General features: G+C 36.1%; 1 protein-coding gene across 2 annotated transcripts in view; it reads left to right on the forward strand.

Annotated features, from left to right (window-relative positions):
• PTPRK (protein tyrosine phosphatase receptor type K) overlaps nt 1–17,412 on the forward strand; it is a 568,933-nt gene that overhangs the window by 240,370 nt on the left and 311,151 nt on the right. The gene's annotated exons all lie outside the window — the stretch shown is intronic.

Here is a 17,412-nt window from a genome sequence, read left to right on the forward strand (position 1 = left end):
TCATGGGGGGCGGGGGAGGGGCAGTGAGCCATTGAACTGGGATTTCAGCAAGTGGCAAGCTCAGGTTCTTGAAAGTATTTAAAAATTACAGCAAGCTCCCTCTGGCATGTGTGTGGCTCAGATACATCTATATAATAGCTTAATTGACTTAAGTATTTTTATGTTGCAATCTTGATAATATTTACTGAAAGAGAGGCAGGTGTTTTTTTACAGACTTTGATGTGGCTCATCTAGATCACCATTTTTTCAAAACAAAACACCCTGAAGACTTTTCCCCTTAAGGGAGGAGCTCCATTATATTTCTCAATTGAAAGCAAGATATGGTCCTAGAGTGCCTTAGTGTTTCCTCCACTGTGTCATATGGATTCACTGGGAAAATAACAAATAAGCCATGGGGTGGAAAAGGAAGGCTAGGGAGGGAGGTCTTTCTTATTGCTTCTCTTCTCTTTTGGCTCAGTTTATGCATGTCACCTTTCTCTCCCTGCCCCACGCCCTTCCATTTCTTGCAGCTGTTGAACAAGAAGGAAGGTACTGTACTTGGATTCCCATTCCGTCTAAACACATTTGCTAAAACATTTGCTAAAAATGTTTTTAAAAACATTCTAAAAACATTTGCTAAAAGATAGCAAATTAATTCTGGTAGGAATTCTTTCATGTATCAGAGAAGCTTGGGAGTTATAAGAAAATTAAGTTTGTGTATGAGTATCTGACCGCTGGGTACCTTTCTGTTTTCTGATAGGATTACGAGAGAGGGACCTGTGGTGGGATTTTAAGGGCAAAGATAAGGGGTGTTAATTTGTAGGTACAAGGGTTGATGGGAGGGAGGGGTTCTCTTAGCACCAGGTAAAGTGCTCCTTCCTGAGTAGAACTTACAGAAAATTAGATTTTGATATTCCAGAATCCTTGATTCTGGAGTACTCAAATGCCAGGCATAAAGGAGATCCTAGAAATTGTTAAGGATTTTTAAGTGGGGTGATAAAAAGGAAATGAAGGGAAAACAGATTTATCATCAGTGTAGCCTCAAAGGACCTTTTTGTTGGACTTCTAAGGTCCTTTTCAGTATGCATTTGGAGGGAATATTTGGGTGGAGGGGGAAAAGGATTGTATTCTTTATTAAATATGCTCAAGATACTGATTATTTTTGGACAAAAGACTAAAGATTGTTTTCTCTGCCATTAGACCCTAAAACTCAAGTCCTTACCTCCTGCCTTTTTCTTGTTTGGAGAAGTCCCATGTGGGCATGCCCTGTTCTCTGTTTACTCCCCTTAGCGATGGAGTTGGAGCCCTAACTAGCTCGGCAGGATTCCACAGAGTGGATCATGTTAGTGGGGTCAGTGATGTCAAACAGTCTTCCTGTACTGATGCAGAGAAATAATTTCTGCCTTGTGATGTAATGTGACTGAATGTTTGCAAATATAGATTTATTTTAGCACGTCTAATTTTCTTAAAGGATCAAACAGGAAATCACTATTACCTAGATATTTTCCTAAAAGTTTTCAGTACAAAGTATTTTTTGAAAAGAATTATTCAAGTAATTTGCTCTACCTATTTTAAGTTCCAAACATCTAACATAACCACAATTAATATTTTAACACTTTCTGGATTTTTCAAAGTATGTTTTCATTTAGTTGTAATCATAGTATACTATCATATCCTACTTAGAAATTAAAATGTTTGAGTGTGATAAAGTTTTACCCTGTCATTTTGACAGTTTTCTATGTATGACCATAATTTTGAGACTAGAAAACATACTTAAGAAAATTTTATAGTTGACTTATCCTGTTGATTTCATGTGTTTTTTTCCTTTAAATTTTTACATGTACATTTTGTATTTTATCATATACTATATCATACCCTTAGACCTTAATTCCCCCACGATGCATTTGAACTCAGAGAGAATGGCTTATAAACTGTATTGTTAAATTTCTTTCTAAAAGTGTTGTCCACTGCCAGTTACTTTTTAAACTTCTGTTTTATTAGATAGTATTATTTTCTTCTTTGATGACATTTTCTGACGTGAGATTCACAAAGAAAAGGATAGTGATTGTTTCATGGCCACTAAGGTCATAAAGAAGCAGAGTTGTAAGATGTTTTCACTGACACTGAGAAGCTACTCTTCCTGGATGCCAAGTGCCCAGGGATGAGTCTACAGAGCCCTACCCCAACCCTACAAGCCCAGAGGAGAATGAGGAGAAGAGATGAGGTTGATATATTAAAATCCTTGATATTTGACATGATCTTTGACAAATTATTGGTACTAATTAAGAGGAAAATACTAAATGCATTTCCCTCCCTCTCTCCCTCTTTCTGTTTTTCTTCTGTCCCTGTTTCTCTCTTTCTCTCTCTCTCTTTGGGTCTTTTCTAAGTCGTTAATTAATATAGCCTTTTCTGCTTGGTCATGGGCTTTTCAGGCTGCTAGTAACTATTATTTACAAATATACTGGTGGCAAGATGCTTGGATAGGGCTCCGGATGGAGTGTGAGAAGTGATTATAATAAGACTTTAGCTTTCATCCATGAATTCTTTCTTCTACCCACCAACTAAAATTTGGTCAGGGAACATGTAGCAGAGATCATACATAACTGTTCCTGAAAACATTACAATGAATAATATTTTAATAGTTGCTTTGGGGATGCATTTTTACATTCCTTTTTATGCCTGTCTGAAAGGTTGCAAAAGAAACTTGGGAAGAGTACTTTCTTCCAGTGGTTTCAATTAAAAACAAAACAAAACAAAACAAAACAAAAAACCAAAATGGAAAACAACAACTGCAAAAAGCCCCAAATAATTCTTTGGTTTACCACTGGAGTATATATCTACTTGGATTTCAACTGCATTGAGCCCTATCGAAATGGCTGTTGCTGTAACAGATTTAACTGATAAGCAATTTTGTAGTCTAAGGAAAGCTATTCACTGGGGAATGAGTCCATTTACTTTGTGTTTTTAATTAAAGGTGTCTAATGCTAGAGAGCCTATTGCTTTTCTCTATTCTCAGACATCACAAATCAATTCTTTTTTATTTTTTTTTTTAATCTAGGGTCTGATTTATATTATTTTTTGTGTTGTTGTTGTTAATTAAAATCAGATTTTTATACATTCAAAAAATAGACTTAAGCACGAAGCAGTTTTTCCAGGTATCTTTTAAAAATCTGCCCTCAATAGGGGGTGGGGTTATGGACATTGGGGAGGGTATGTGCTATGGTGAGTGCTGTGAAGTGTGTAAACCTGGCGATTCACAGACCTGTACCCCTGGGGATAAAAATACATTATATGTTTATAAAAAAATTAAAAATTAAAAAAAAAATAAAAATAAAAATCTGCCCTCAGTAGAAATTTGGGAGAATTCTTTCTCCAGGGGCTGGTACGATTTCCAGCCCTGAATTCTGTTATATTCAACTTCTAATGGCTCACAGTGTGAGCTACTTCTAGTCTAAATAAGTGCTTAGGCCATATCTCAGGGTGATTAATGACTGAGTGGGGAAGGTAAACACAGCACTTTGTGGACTGAAGATCAGAACAAACCAGGCTGATTCTACTCCCATCCCTGGCTTCTTGGCACAGGTCCCCTTCCTGAATTATTCTTATTACTGAGTAGAAGTCTTCACTTTTTTTTTTTTTTTTAAGGTATGAATGTATTAGAGTGTAATAAGAGCACTGATCTGAGAAATAAGGAGGCTTGGGTTTAAACAAAGGATTGTATTTGTCCTCAATACTTTTTATCTTGTTGGATGTATCTAATTAAGAATTTTTTAGCCTGATCTTCTCAGCCAGTTCATTAGATGTGCTTTCTAGTCTTGTGTGTGCTTGATAAGTATTAGTTAGTTATGTTCCCTTTCAAGTGTTTGATAATAATAATAATAAAGAGACTAAGGCTAAAGACCAAGCCTGGTGGCCTCCTCTAGAATGGCTTCTTCCTGGTTGGTAACAATGTATTAATCTTTTTCCAGTATAGAGGTTAGATTAGTCAGAAAGTAACACTGCTGTGTTATTATCCATCTCTCATTTCTGCATCTTGTCTGCCCATCAGGGGAGTGCCAGAGATTTTGCCAAATGTTTTATTGAAATGTGGACAAATTAAGAACTGTATCATTTCCTTTATCTGTTATTCTGGTACTTACTAGCTTTTCTTTGGAAATACTCAGAAAATATTCATTTAAAATATTAATAATATTAATTTCACTTAATTAATAATTTAATTTCACTGAGAAGTTGGAAACACTTTTATAGGATTTTTGACTCAATTTATTCAGTTTTTAAAATAATAGGACTGTATTTGTCCCCCATGTTCACATATCATGTCATTTTATGATTCTCAGAATTAGGAAATAGCACATTGGATCATTCAGCCATTCATTCAGATAGTTGCAAGTATTAGAGAGGGGATCAAGTACTTCTGCAAGTTTTCTCTATAACTTAGGATATAATTTGTTTGGATTAGGAGGCTAGAATTCATTCATGATAGATACTAATTTAAGCCTAAGCGATTGGCTGCAGCTGTTTCGTAAATCAGGCCAGAATGTTTTTCTAATCACAAAGAATATGTCCGTCCTTTCCCCAACCTGTACTTCTTTGGTCAGGAGTCTGTTATGAGCTAGGCTGCCAAAGCTTTGCCTACACTGCCCACTCCAGTTATTGATCTCATTTCGGAATTGTCTCTATATTACTATTTCTAGAATCATGGTTGGTAGGAATATTGTTTTGAGAGAGCAGGTCACATATTTCATTAAGGTAAAATGTAATTGTATTCTGACCTCTCTTCTCTTTAAATTGAATCTCACTATTTTGACAGAGCTCTTGCATGCCTGTTCTTTAATAGAGGACAAAAGATAAAACTATTTTTTTATAGATAGTTTCATAGTTTTGTTATCTCAATCCAAAAGTGGCATCCAGTGACAACTGCTCGTACAGTTGATGGGTTATTTTCCGTTCTCAATGTGCTATGGCTGTCTTTTACTTAAAAGACCCTTCCAGGTTTCTTTGGTTTATCAGAGGTAGCACTACTTAAGCTTCATTCCAAGTTAAACTTTCAATGTATGTTTTATTGAATTACTTTTTTAAAAAAATAATCAACTGAATTAGATAGCTGTTTTCACATTAGTGGCACTTTTCTTCAGATTCACCCTGCTGTACCAGGAAATAAAGAGTAGACTTTACAGGCAGTGGGTCATGCATAATTTTTCATTTGGAGAAGATTTAGAAAAACTTTTCTGAGGAGATCTGTTCCTGTGCTATGGCCTCACCAGAGAAGGGATATCTTTTTGGACACAAAGTGTTTTTAAGGCTAGATACCTTAAGTCTCATAAGAGTATATGAACCCTGTATACATAATTTCTTAAAATTTAGAGTTTATTAAAACGTGTTTCTGCATTTAAATGGCACTGTTGAATAGTTTCATGCCACAGACCTTTCTGGAGAGGGAGTAGTCTTGAACTCATTGGAGCCCATAGTTTAAAGAAACAGTATTTGGGGAAGATTGTTTAAAAGATGTGCAATCCTTTCTTCCTCTAGTTTTCCTATATTATCTAAAATGTATTGCCAAATCAAGCAATTGTGGAGACAAGCACAAGGAACCCATCAATTTGCCTCCCAATGGAATTGTATCACTGAATCGAATTACACCGGTAGCTGCGTGCTGCATTTACTGTGAGAAAGCTTCGAGCCCATGTATGACTCTCTAATATGAAGTATATAAATGTTTCTAGTAAACATATTTGAGCTTTATTCCTCACTTTAGATGATGTCTTTATTTTTTCCCCCCTCCTCCTCTCCCTCTGATTTTATACACGTGGAATTTACTTGTGGTTACTATATTCTTTCCATTGCCTTTAGTCTTTTCTAGAAAGGGGGTGGGATCTAAATAAAGGAATACAAAACATATGTAAGCAGAAAAGAATAATTAGGAAATAAATAAATTTGTTTTCTTTCTTGAATTTCTCTTGAACTTCTGTGGTTAAAGACAGTATTTTTGCTGTCTTAAATAAGATGTCCTGGTAAATGCTATTAGTACACATAAATACAGAAATTTGTGTTTAAGCTACTTACAGATAGTATAGAACTTTACATATGTTGCCTTGAGCAAATCTTAATGCTCTTGTTTATCCAATAATTTAGTACCTTGGCATTTCTAATTAAGACATACTATTTTATATTAACAAAGGATTTTAACATTTAACCATTCAGTATTTAATTAAATACTTATTATCTCATGTGCATATTTAAAACTTTAAAAACGTTTACATATACCATCATGCTGATTGAATTCTACAAAGTAGACACAATATATGTATATAATTCCCATTTTAGAGCCTTGGTTGCATTTTAATTTGCCAAAAAAAGAAAAAAAGGAAAAAAAGAAAGGAAAATATATCATGTGACAAAGAAAAATAAGTTCCCTAATCTTGAGTTTCTTTATAATTCATCATCTGTAACAAGTTGTCTTTTAACCTCATGAAATATTAGTACTGAGAGGAGCCTTGGAAAGCAGTTTGGCCAGCCCTATCATTTTATGGGTGAAAATAGTTAGGGTCCTGAATTTGCCACTTACATGATTTTATACAATTAGTTATTGATAGTGAGATTTAAAGTCCTGTCTCTGGATAACCAGTCCAGTTGTCTTTGTATTAGGCCCTATCTCCTGTTGTCTTAGTCCATTCTAATTCCAGAACACTCAAATAAATGTGAAATCCCCGTGTAAAGTCTACTCAGTGGGACCATGCTTACCCCCTGTAAAACCTCAAATAGAATGGAGTAGTCTAATCCTTATTAAAACCCAGTGACTACCATCAGGGACTTCAACTCCTGGTGCAGTGTTTTTTTTTTCTTTCAGTCCTTCATTATTGTGACCACTCAAAATTAAATGGCTACTGCCCTCACTTATCAATATATTAGCTCTTTTCTCTTTGCAGACAAATAGACCCAGGGGAGACTATAGTCCTTGAACCGTTCTTTATTCTTCTAAGGCAACATTATGGAATTTGTTTATTAGTTGTAAATAAATGAACAACAAAAAAGTTTTGTAAACAAACAAATAGTTAACCACCTCAAGGCTCCAAACACTCAGCTTCACACTGAAAACTGTAAACATATGCATATGGAAACAATACTTGCAGCATTGCACGCAAAACTGGAGCACAGGCTTTGGAATCATTGGAATTAATTTACCGTACACTCCGTCAAGTTAGTCAAGCCTACTGTCTCCTCTTTAAAATAGCGATAATACCTACATCATAAGTGTGTTATGGTGAATGCAATGAAATAGTGTTGTGTGTTATGCAGTGCCATTGAAGCACAAGGTAATATTCAGGGTACCTACCTGACATCTGATATATTGCAGTTACACGGATTTACTTACTTTTCACTTTGGAAATAGGAGCGTAATGTGGTTTATGGGGTAATTGAACTGATGGTATTGCAAGAGGCTTTCAAATTTGATTCAATTGAATAATTTTAGTTATCAGACCTCACCAGCAACAAAAAGGCCATGTTCATTCGTATTGCTTTTGTTGGTTAGCTGAAACCAGAAATTTGCCTTTTGACTTTTTCTGTGATAATCTAAAATGGTAGAGACAGACATTCATTTTAGCTTAATCAGGCTATTTTACTTTACACTCTTCCATGAGTTGGCCTACAAATTTAATAGTATGCCAACCGACTTGTAACTTTCAGGAGTTATTTCTGAATCATTTGTCTGGACCCAGAATAAAAATGCTTGCAGGTCTGTTTCTGTTGTGACCAGTGGAACAACCTGGACTTTCTTTATCTGGGTGTGAATGTCAGATTTATGCAAATTTATCTGCCCATGGGACTATGATATAATTTTAAATTTATTGAGGAGAGTTGTAAATCACAGGAAATAGTTTATGATAACATGGATGGTAAATTTTAAAATGTTCTCAAAAGTATTTTCAAGTCATGTTTTTAGTAATTACTAAATTACCTTGATAGGCCTATAGTGATAATCTACTTAGCCTGACACTTGATTGGAATTGTAATTTTCTAACTTTTACAGAATGTGAATTTCTTTAAAAGCTGGAAAATGTGATTTAGTTTATCAGAAACCGAGTCTAGGCAGGAGGAATGAACCCTATATCCGAAGTCCTAGGAATGCAGTTCTTTCAAGAAATTAAAAAGCAATAACCAAGTAAGTAATAATATTTTGGTGTTGTAATATATTTGAAATAGAGGGGCATTATTTAAACTTGTTATTCTGTTTGCTAACTTTTAAAATCGTAATTATATTATAAAGGTAGGATTTAAACATTTCAAAGAGGGGAAATTTGCATCTTGCAAAATGGAATCTTGATCTTTTAGTGATGCCTGTCAAGTAGTTTCTGTTGTTTTCCCTCTTACTATAATAATTTAATAACTATGCTTTCACTAATAATAATAAAAAAGGAACCCTGGCTTTTCTATGTATGTATGTAGTTGGGAAAGAGGGGGGTATAGCTTTACTTTGTAATATATATTTTTTTTAATATGCTGAACAGTTGGTTGATTTTTATAATGAGAAGAGTGCTTATTAAGTGTCATACCATTATGAGGTTTTTGAGCCATTACAGTAACAAATTGCTACTTTTGTATTGACCAGTATCCATTTGTCCTCTACTAGAAAGCTTTTTAATTGGAAATTCCATAAGTATATTGAAGGCTGATGACCGTAGACATTCCTATGTGCAAAATAGAAGGATTGTTGGCACATGACCCTCAGGCGTGCTTTGGTCTACAGTTCAATCTTAAAGAGATTACAGCAGAAGACTGTGCAGGTTAGATTATAAATTTGGAGATTTAGGTTCATAATCTGGGGTCTCTGGCTCATTAGGTTGTCCAATTTTGAACTTGAAAGGCTTGTAAACTCACTTTTACGTTCTCCATTAAGGTGGAGGATCTTTGGTTTTCATAGAATGGGTTCTGGGGCTTCAAGATTAAATACTACTGCTTTCTGTAAGCACTTGGTATTTTCTTTAACTTCATATTTAAAAAAAATCCATTGTCTGTTGTTTTTAACTTAAGTTTTAATGGCTAATTCATATGTGAATAAGTCCATTATAATCAAATATTATATGCCAAATATTATAGTTGATACCGGGTTCTTATTTTAGGAAATAGAATTACTAAAATAATGAGTGCTGTTAATATGATAGTACCTATTTTTCTGATAAGCGCCACATTAAACCTTTTTAGTTTGGTATTAATTTTAAGTTCATTTGTTCCAACTCTTCCAAATAAAGTGAATAATCTAGTCATTTTGCCCAAGGACACACAGCATTGGCCAGAGATTATGCATCAGTATCTTGGAAGGTAAGCAGAGATCTTATAATCACAGTTTGCAAAATCTGAGTAATGATTTCTTCAAAGTTGAGAACACCAGTGTGCTAGTGTTTTGTGAATGCTTTAAACTTTGATCAAGGAGGGGGGCTTCTGAGCTTCGGCCTGGGTGCCAATAGAGATTTGCACCTGATCAGACCTTTCTTTTTTTGAGTAGATAATAGCTACTTCTGGCAGAAAACCAGATCAAAGCCTAGCAGGAGAGATTACTACATTGGTTTTATCGGCCATTTTCCAGCTACAGCTCTTATAAAGCTGATAACAGGGTGGGGGTGAATAAAATCATCTGCTTTCAACCTCCCTGTGGTGCTTTCATCTTGATTTGTTTAAGAACCAGGGAGGACCATGTCTACAGTGGGGACACCTGGTCAGTCCTCTCTCTATCCCTGTCAAAGTTTAAAGCACTTAACTAGTAATCACTGCTTTGACTCTGGGGTAGTTGGGTAACCATGTTTCCTTTGCTTTTAACTTGGCAATAGCTGTGGCTTCTTCAGCACCTGGTCTTCTGCCAGCCATCTCTGTCCCCTTGGATTAACCACAGAAGACTTTTAAATTTTTTTATTTTATTTTTTTAGGGTTTATGTTTCTCCTGCTATTATCAAGGCAAAGGGCAGCAACTTCTATTCCCTCCTTCCATCCATAGACCACCGTGCTCAGGCAGCCTTTAGTCTGTCCCTTTTTATTCTTTCAAGGCTGCTCTTGATGCTCTTGGTGTTAAGGACCTGAATAAAGCATGTCTTACTTGCCAAAAGTTTAGAATTGAAGTTAGAATCATAGCTCTTTCAGATTAAAAAAAAAAAGCCTTGGTCACTCAGTCCTGTCCTTTTTGTTTTATATAGCATAGATGCAACAAAAAATAAAGCTTACATAAATGATTGCCAGCATCTGTCCTGTAGGTGGAAAATGCTCAAATTGAATATGGTGGTATTCCATTGGCTGTCTGAGAGCCAGTGCTAATTACTTATGGTCATTGTATGTGACTTTGTAAAGTTGGGGGGTGAAGTGTCATAGAATATGTGTCTCTTTTCTTGTCTGAAAAAATACAGTATTTCAATTTAGAAATTTTCTGAGGTTTCTTCAGCACTGAAATTCTAGGAGATGACCTGGAACATAATTTTATTATTTAAAATGATTACATTGCATATGACTATAATTTGCATTATTCTTTTGTTTTAATAATACATGATTGACATAATCAAAATTTATTGATGTCAAAAAAAATCATCTCAGATTGTGTCATCCCTATGGGGAAGCATAATCCCCCTTACAGTTATGTCTGTAAGATGTTTCCAGGAAACCATCTTGGCCCAGAAGTAAACACTGTCTGCTATGGGTTAAGGATAATCGACTAGCAAGTACAATCAGCAGAAGGGAAAGTTAATTTAATTGGTTTAAAGACTTTCTTGCAGCCACAGATCATGCTAAATTGATTTTGCCTTATTACATAGAAAAAGCGCAGCACATTCATTACACAGCTGGAGTTGCTTCTAGAGAATATTTTACCTTCTATATACTACCACCAGTGATTTTAAGAAACTTGAAAACAATTTCAAATTTAACATCTGTCAGTTCTTCGAGCTTCAGCAGGTAGTCAAAGGAATGCTGTAAATAAAGGAAGATTTTGCATGAGTAAAGTTGGCTATTTTATATTTTCAGCTATCAGGAATTTAGACATGAATGGTTTATATTTACTCTTCATACTCCAACTGCATATCAGTTTCTGTATTTCTATCGGTGATACATCGTTCTCAGAATCCCTCCGCCTGGAAACTTTGTGGTTGGAACTGACTCAACATTCATCACAGACCAAAACCTCTCCTCCTTTTTCCATATCAAAGCCAGTTAATGAACTACATTGTCTTTGCAGTGTGGTTCATATATGGTAAAGTTTGCCATTCCCACCATTTACCTAGATTTCTCCGTGCCATTCTTTTGATAAACTGGCCTCCCTGCCATCATTATCCAGAGTTTGGGTATCCTGCAAATAGCATGGGGAACCAAAATGGTTTCCCTGATTTTGAGGCCTCTAAACCCCTTTTTGCTTCTGGGTGAGTTAAAATGTAACCTTCTTTTGAGCCTCTGCAGCTTCCCCTGACATTCAGTGTTTCCTTTGCATTTCAGCAGACTTAGGTAGCTGCATCAATCATAGCCCATCTAATGTCGTTTTGTAACTACCCTCATTTTACCGTGTCTCTGGCTTTTCGACCGTCGGGCTTGTCCTTTATTTAGCTTTACAGCCCAATACCTCGATGCATTCACTGACACATTATAGATAGATGTTTTTTGTTTGTTTGTTTAATTTTAATTATTTATTTGTCAGAGAGAGAGAGAACACAAGCAGAGAGGGGGAGCAGCAGGCAGAGGGAGAAGCAGGCTCCTCGCTGAGCAAGGAACCCTATGTGGGGCTTGATCCCAGGACTGCAGGATCGTGACATGAGCCAAAGGCGTACTGTTAACCAACTGAGCACCTAGGTGTCCCTGATGGATGTTATTTAAAATAAGTTTTCCGCTACTGAGGACAGGATCTCTGTGCTTTACCTTAACTCTCTTCTCCATATTGGCTTTACAGGAATGGGCACAAATTAGGTGCTAGAATTAAGAATTGCCTCTTGAGTTCTTATCTCATTTTAAGTATTTACACATTTTGATGTATGTTATATAATGACGTTTGTTCCACACATATATAGCTATTCAGAACATTGTTAATTTTATTACTGGAAATATCACAGCATACTTTTTATACATATAATTGTGGAAATTTAGCTTTTCTTCATGTATTTTCATGACAGATTCATAGCATTTACGTTTAGTTAGTTGCAGGCTTACAACCAGGCAATTTAATTCTTACCCTAATGGAGAAATTAATAAATTTAATGAATGAGGCAGTTACATTTTTGCAGGATAATTTGATTCCAGTTTCCTTTTCTTATAAGATTGATAAACTGGAATTTTAGAGCTGAATTTTAGAGGACATTTCATTAAACTGTCTATTTTATGGTAGAAAATAAATCCCTGACCTCTGGGACTTTTCTTGAACTAATTAGCCCTTATCGTATGAGGTATGAGCCACTTATTACCACGTCGTTCTCCTGTCTAATTCTCACTGGACAAGAATAGTACTGTTTGATGTGATCTCTCTTGCTGTGTGTGACATCAGAGTGATAGTTTTCTGCTTATGATTTCACCTGGGCTGTTTCTTTTGATGAGGGTTCTAGCACAGGAAATGACTGAAGAAGATCCCACGATGGAGGAACAGTCACAGTCATCTTCATTAAGAGTTTGTATTTACCAGGGCGCCTGGGTGGCTCAGTGGGTTAAAGCCTCTGCCTTTAGCTCAGGTCATGATCCCTGGGTCCTGGGATCGAGCCCCACATCGGGCGCTCTGCTCAGCAGGGAGCCTGCTTCCCTCTCTCTCTCTCTGCCTGCCTCTCTGCCTACTTGTGATCTCTGTCAAATAAATAAATAAAATCTTAAAAAAAAAAAAAGTTCGTATTTACCTTTTATCAGCAGGAAGCAAATGATAAGAGTTATAATTATCCCCTTCAGGAGTGTTTAAAATATAGTTCTCTCTTGCCTAACAAGATAAGGAAAGAAACTTGAAAAGTCTCTCTCAAGGCAGTATGTTAAATCTTTTGCTTTTGTTAATAGACTCATCGCTGAACACTTTAATTATCTAGTTTTGTCTTAAGAGAATATGTAGCCAGCAAAGACTAAAATAGTCAGGGTGCGTTCAGTATATTGAAATTATGTTCCTTTAGATGACATTTGTATCAGAAGAGGACTTAGTACGATGGATAAAATACTGATTTTAAATTAAACGATCAGGTTATTGTACAGTAATTTAACTAGAGCCATTGTGTTTTAGAGATTGTAAAACAAATGAAATGTTAAAAATAATTTTACTGTTCACTGGGGCATAGTGATTATTGCAGAATAATGATTTTCTGTTGGTAATGCGGTCAGCAAATGTAAGTAGACCTCTTTCCTTTTTTGACTACCATTGATGGCTTTGTCTTTCCGAATATGGACCCTGTCCCCCAAAAAAGGCTGAAATCATAGGTATTTCTAATATTTCTCTGTCTTCTTTTACATAAACTTTAATTAATGGTTCTCTCACTTTCTTTGCATTTTATGTTTCCCCTCATGTAGAAAATATGTCTTTTTGTGCTCAATAATGGATGACCCTTGAAACTTAGTGACAAATGTAGGTTAATTTAAGTCATCATCATCAATTTAACAAGCACCTCTGGTAATACGTTTTTCACTTTTAAAAAATTGTATCATGAAGCAAAATGTGTTTCTCTGGGAAACAGCAATGATTATAAGATAATCACACACCTCTAGGGCATAAGCATGGGAAAGGTACAGGCAAATGTATCTATTCCTTTGACATAATGATTATTTCATAATAACCAAGTGCTTCCATTTCAGTCTTCTCTGCCAACACTATCTCATTTTTTCCCCTATTCTATTAGGCTGAAAGAGGAATAATAGAATTTTTCTCATGTGCTAAAATATGATGCTGGAAGTTTTGTGATGGTTCAGTATATATTTCAGCTAAAGTGTACATTTCCTTATAATCAAAAGGAAATCAGAATGGTCCTTTAGCCCAAGTAGTTGATATAATAGAGAACATAGATGTTCCTTAAGCTACTTTGTTCATACCTTTCCCAATACTACTCCCAAATCTTTTTTCAGAAATCTCCAATTTCAACTTATATTTTATTGCTACTGACAGCTTTGAAATATATTCTTGTTTGTGTGGATTCATACTATTTGGAATATTTAAACTAGAAATGAATATTGTACTCAGTGTTTCAAGGATTGTGCATAGCCACAGTCCCGAGGTCACAAACAAGGGAGTTGTATATGTTGTTGTTAAGTGTGGAGTTTTGTGTGCTGTTTGGTTTAATTACTTAGTATAAACTTTTCTGGGAAGCTGTTCTGTGCATTATTGGTAATAGTTAAATATGGGAGAAAGAGTTGCACAATTTTAGGGACCATGGGCTTTAGGATCAAATCTAGTTATGATAAAATCCCAGCTGAATCCCTTGCTATCTCTTTCTCTGTACAACTTATTTACCGTGTCTAGGCTGCAAATTTGTTCAGAATTGCCTATGGCACTGTCTGGCAGATAAGTGTTCAGTGAATAGCAGTTGTTTGGTTTTTCTCTCCGAAGTTTGCCTTCCTGTCCATAAGTTTGGTTGGAATATGTATGTTGGATGGGCGGGTAGGTGTGTTTGAGGAGGTGGTTAATAGTTTTGTATAACCAACAGGAATCAGGATATCCAGTTATTTTTGTATTCCTGAGGATAGCATGAATAACTCAAGAGATTCCTGAACTCGGTCAGTATGACTCTTTTTGTCAACAGACTAAAGGCCTTTGCTGAGAGCTGCTGTGTAAGAAGCCTCACTGAAGCTAGGATCTTTCTTAGCTGGGCTTTGATAGGAGATGAATGTATTGAGTGACAATCCTATGTTAGAACAGTTCATGTGTTATCACATGACCCCTTTGAATCAACCCTGTGTTTCACAGAATGAATGGGGGGTGTGGGATACTTATGTGAAATTTATAGAATCACACAGTAAGTGATGACCTGGGATCACAGCCCAGGAGGGTCAAGGCTGTATTGTAAACTTAGTAGAAAAGCTGGGCTCCATTTTCAAGGTCAATTTGAAAGATTCCTCTTTTGGTTAGAACATTTTCATCACTTCACACGGTAATATCTCATGTTTACTGAATTAGCTAACTGTGGCTATTTTTTTATTTATATGTTACATATGTATGTACCCACATGTTTTCATTCTGATTTTATTACAGATATGAACAAATATAAATAAGAAAGAGATTCTTCCCTTCTACCTCACCCATAGAACACTTGAGTTTTAAATAATAGAGCAGTTAATAGGTTTTGGTGAAATAATAAATGAGAGAGAAATATAGGAGAGAACATAAAATAATTCATATTTTATTGATTCACCTAGCAATTTCTATTCTTGGTAAGTTGGTTGAAGAAACGCATTACATTTTGCCTGTTCAAAGATGCATTTATGGCATGCAGATAAATTGGAGACTTTCTTCCTTTTTTCCTTTTAGTCTGTACTGACTCATCACTGATACTGATTTGTTATTTTCTGAATGTGCATTAATATGTGGCTATTTTGTTTCTGCTTGTTCCTGAAAACCTACATATCAAAATGAATATTTAATTAGCTAGACTTTTGTAAAATTACTAGTGAATATCGTAATAAATAATAAAATATTTCATTATGATACTTATTGGCAATTTCTAGAACAGAGTGAGATAATTTTTACATGAATTGCTTAGCAGTTTTTTTCCTTCAGAAATTCCTCTCGTCTATATTCCTTCCTGTGCTACTTCAATTTTGGGTTTTCACTTTCTTCCACATGGAAGCCCGGTTAGTTCGGCAAACTTGGAAATACTTGGAAGCATTGTTTTCAGGAAGCACAGCAAAGCTTGACTTGAGAGCTGGTTTAGCACAAGTTTGTTTTATTTCTGGCACCCCATAAGCCTTGCCTGAATTCTTCCCTTTGGCATTGTTGTGTGCTTAGTTGTGTAATCTACCCTGGCCTTCTGGACATCTTGCCTTTCCTGTTGATGAAATAGTATCATGATCCTAGAAGAGACCTACAGATATTGTGGTCCGGTGATTTAATTTCATAGAAAGAACCATGGCCTGGAGAGAATGTTTGACCCAGTATCTCATAACTATAAGTGGCATAACCAGAATTAGAACCTGGCCCTGACTTCTAAAGCCACTGTTCCTTAGCTAATAGTGAAGTGTAGTCAAGTTTTGGCTTTTAAGGGAGCATATCGTTTAATTTCTCTTAGCTTCATTTTTAATATCTGTAAGACATGAGTGACTATTAATAACTGTCCTGTCTACCTTGCAGCTCTTCTGTGAAAATCAAATAAAATAATGTACATTAAGATATGCTGTTGCTACTGTTCCTGATAAGGATGCCTTGCATTTTTGAGTACCCATACCTCTTTGCATTTGGTGTCAGTGTGTAACGGAGAAATGATGCCCACATAGAAATAGTAGGATTGGGGGCGCCTGGGTGGCTCAGTGGGTTAAAGCCTCTGCCTTCAGCTCAGGTCATGATCCAGAGTCCTGGGATCGAGCCCCACATCAGGCTCTCTGCTTTGCGGGGAGCCTGCTTCCTCCTCTCTCTCTCTCTGCCTGCCTCTCTGCCTACTTGTGATCTCTGTCTGTCAAATAAATAAATAAAATCTTAAAAAAAAATAGCAGGATTGAATATATCATCATTTGCATGACATTAGTATTTGAAATAGCAGGCTGTTTTTCTTTAAAGGAAAAGTTGCTTATTTTAGTTGCCTTGTTAGCAGTGGATACCTAGCACAGTATTCTAAGTAGTGATACCTTAAGCGTATATGCAACCAGTTTGTTGAGAGGTTTCGACTCAGGGAAGACTTAACCTATTTTCCTACCACTGGCCATTTTTTTCAGTTATACTTAATTCTCTTTGACCTGATTCTTAATGATACATTAGACAAATTTCTTAGCTTTTGTTCATTTTCATTTATTAAAATCTTCTTCGGTTCAGTTTAAGTGTACATGCTCTTACTTTGTCTTTCATCTGCCCGTCGTCACCTACACCTGCAGCTTGTCTTTTGAAGGCAAGGAGTCAGTAGTTTCTTCTATCTTCCCCTTGCAAGGACTGGGTTTAGAAGCAGACATAAAGGAGGTAGAGGTCTTTTTTCTTAACTGAACCTGTGTCAGATAGCTTTTTAGCTCTGATGATGGGTGTGGTCTTTCCTCCTAGCTGCTATGGGGATGGTTGGCTTGGTGTGGTGTTCTGCTTCACACCAGCCCCCTCTAATCTCAGAGTACTCCTTAGAAAGAGGCTGTTCTGTCCCTGCTGAACTTCTGGCAAGTGGCCCACTACTTCAAACTTTCCAGCAGGGGTAATCCCTCACTTAGCTGTTGTCTGGAAAGAACTTAGAGCCCTGGCACCATGTCTACAAGGTACTTCTCCATATAGAGAAAGGCGAACTTCCTCCATGTCCCCAGGGAAACTTCCGTTCACCTTTTAGGCACACT

Source organism: Martes martes, assembly GCF_963455335.1.
Source record: "Martes martes genome assembly, chromosome: 6".
Taxonomy (NCBI): domain Eukaryota; kingdom Metazoa; phylum Chordata; class Mammalia; order Carnivora; family Mustelidae; genus Martes; species Martes martes.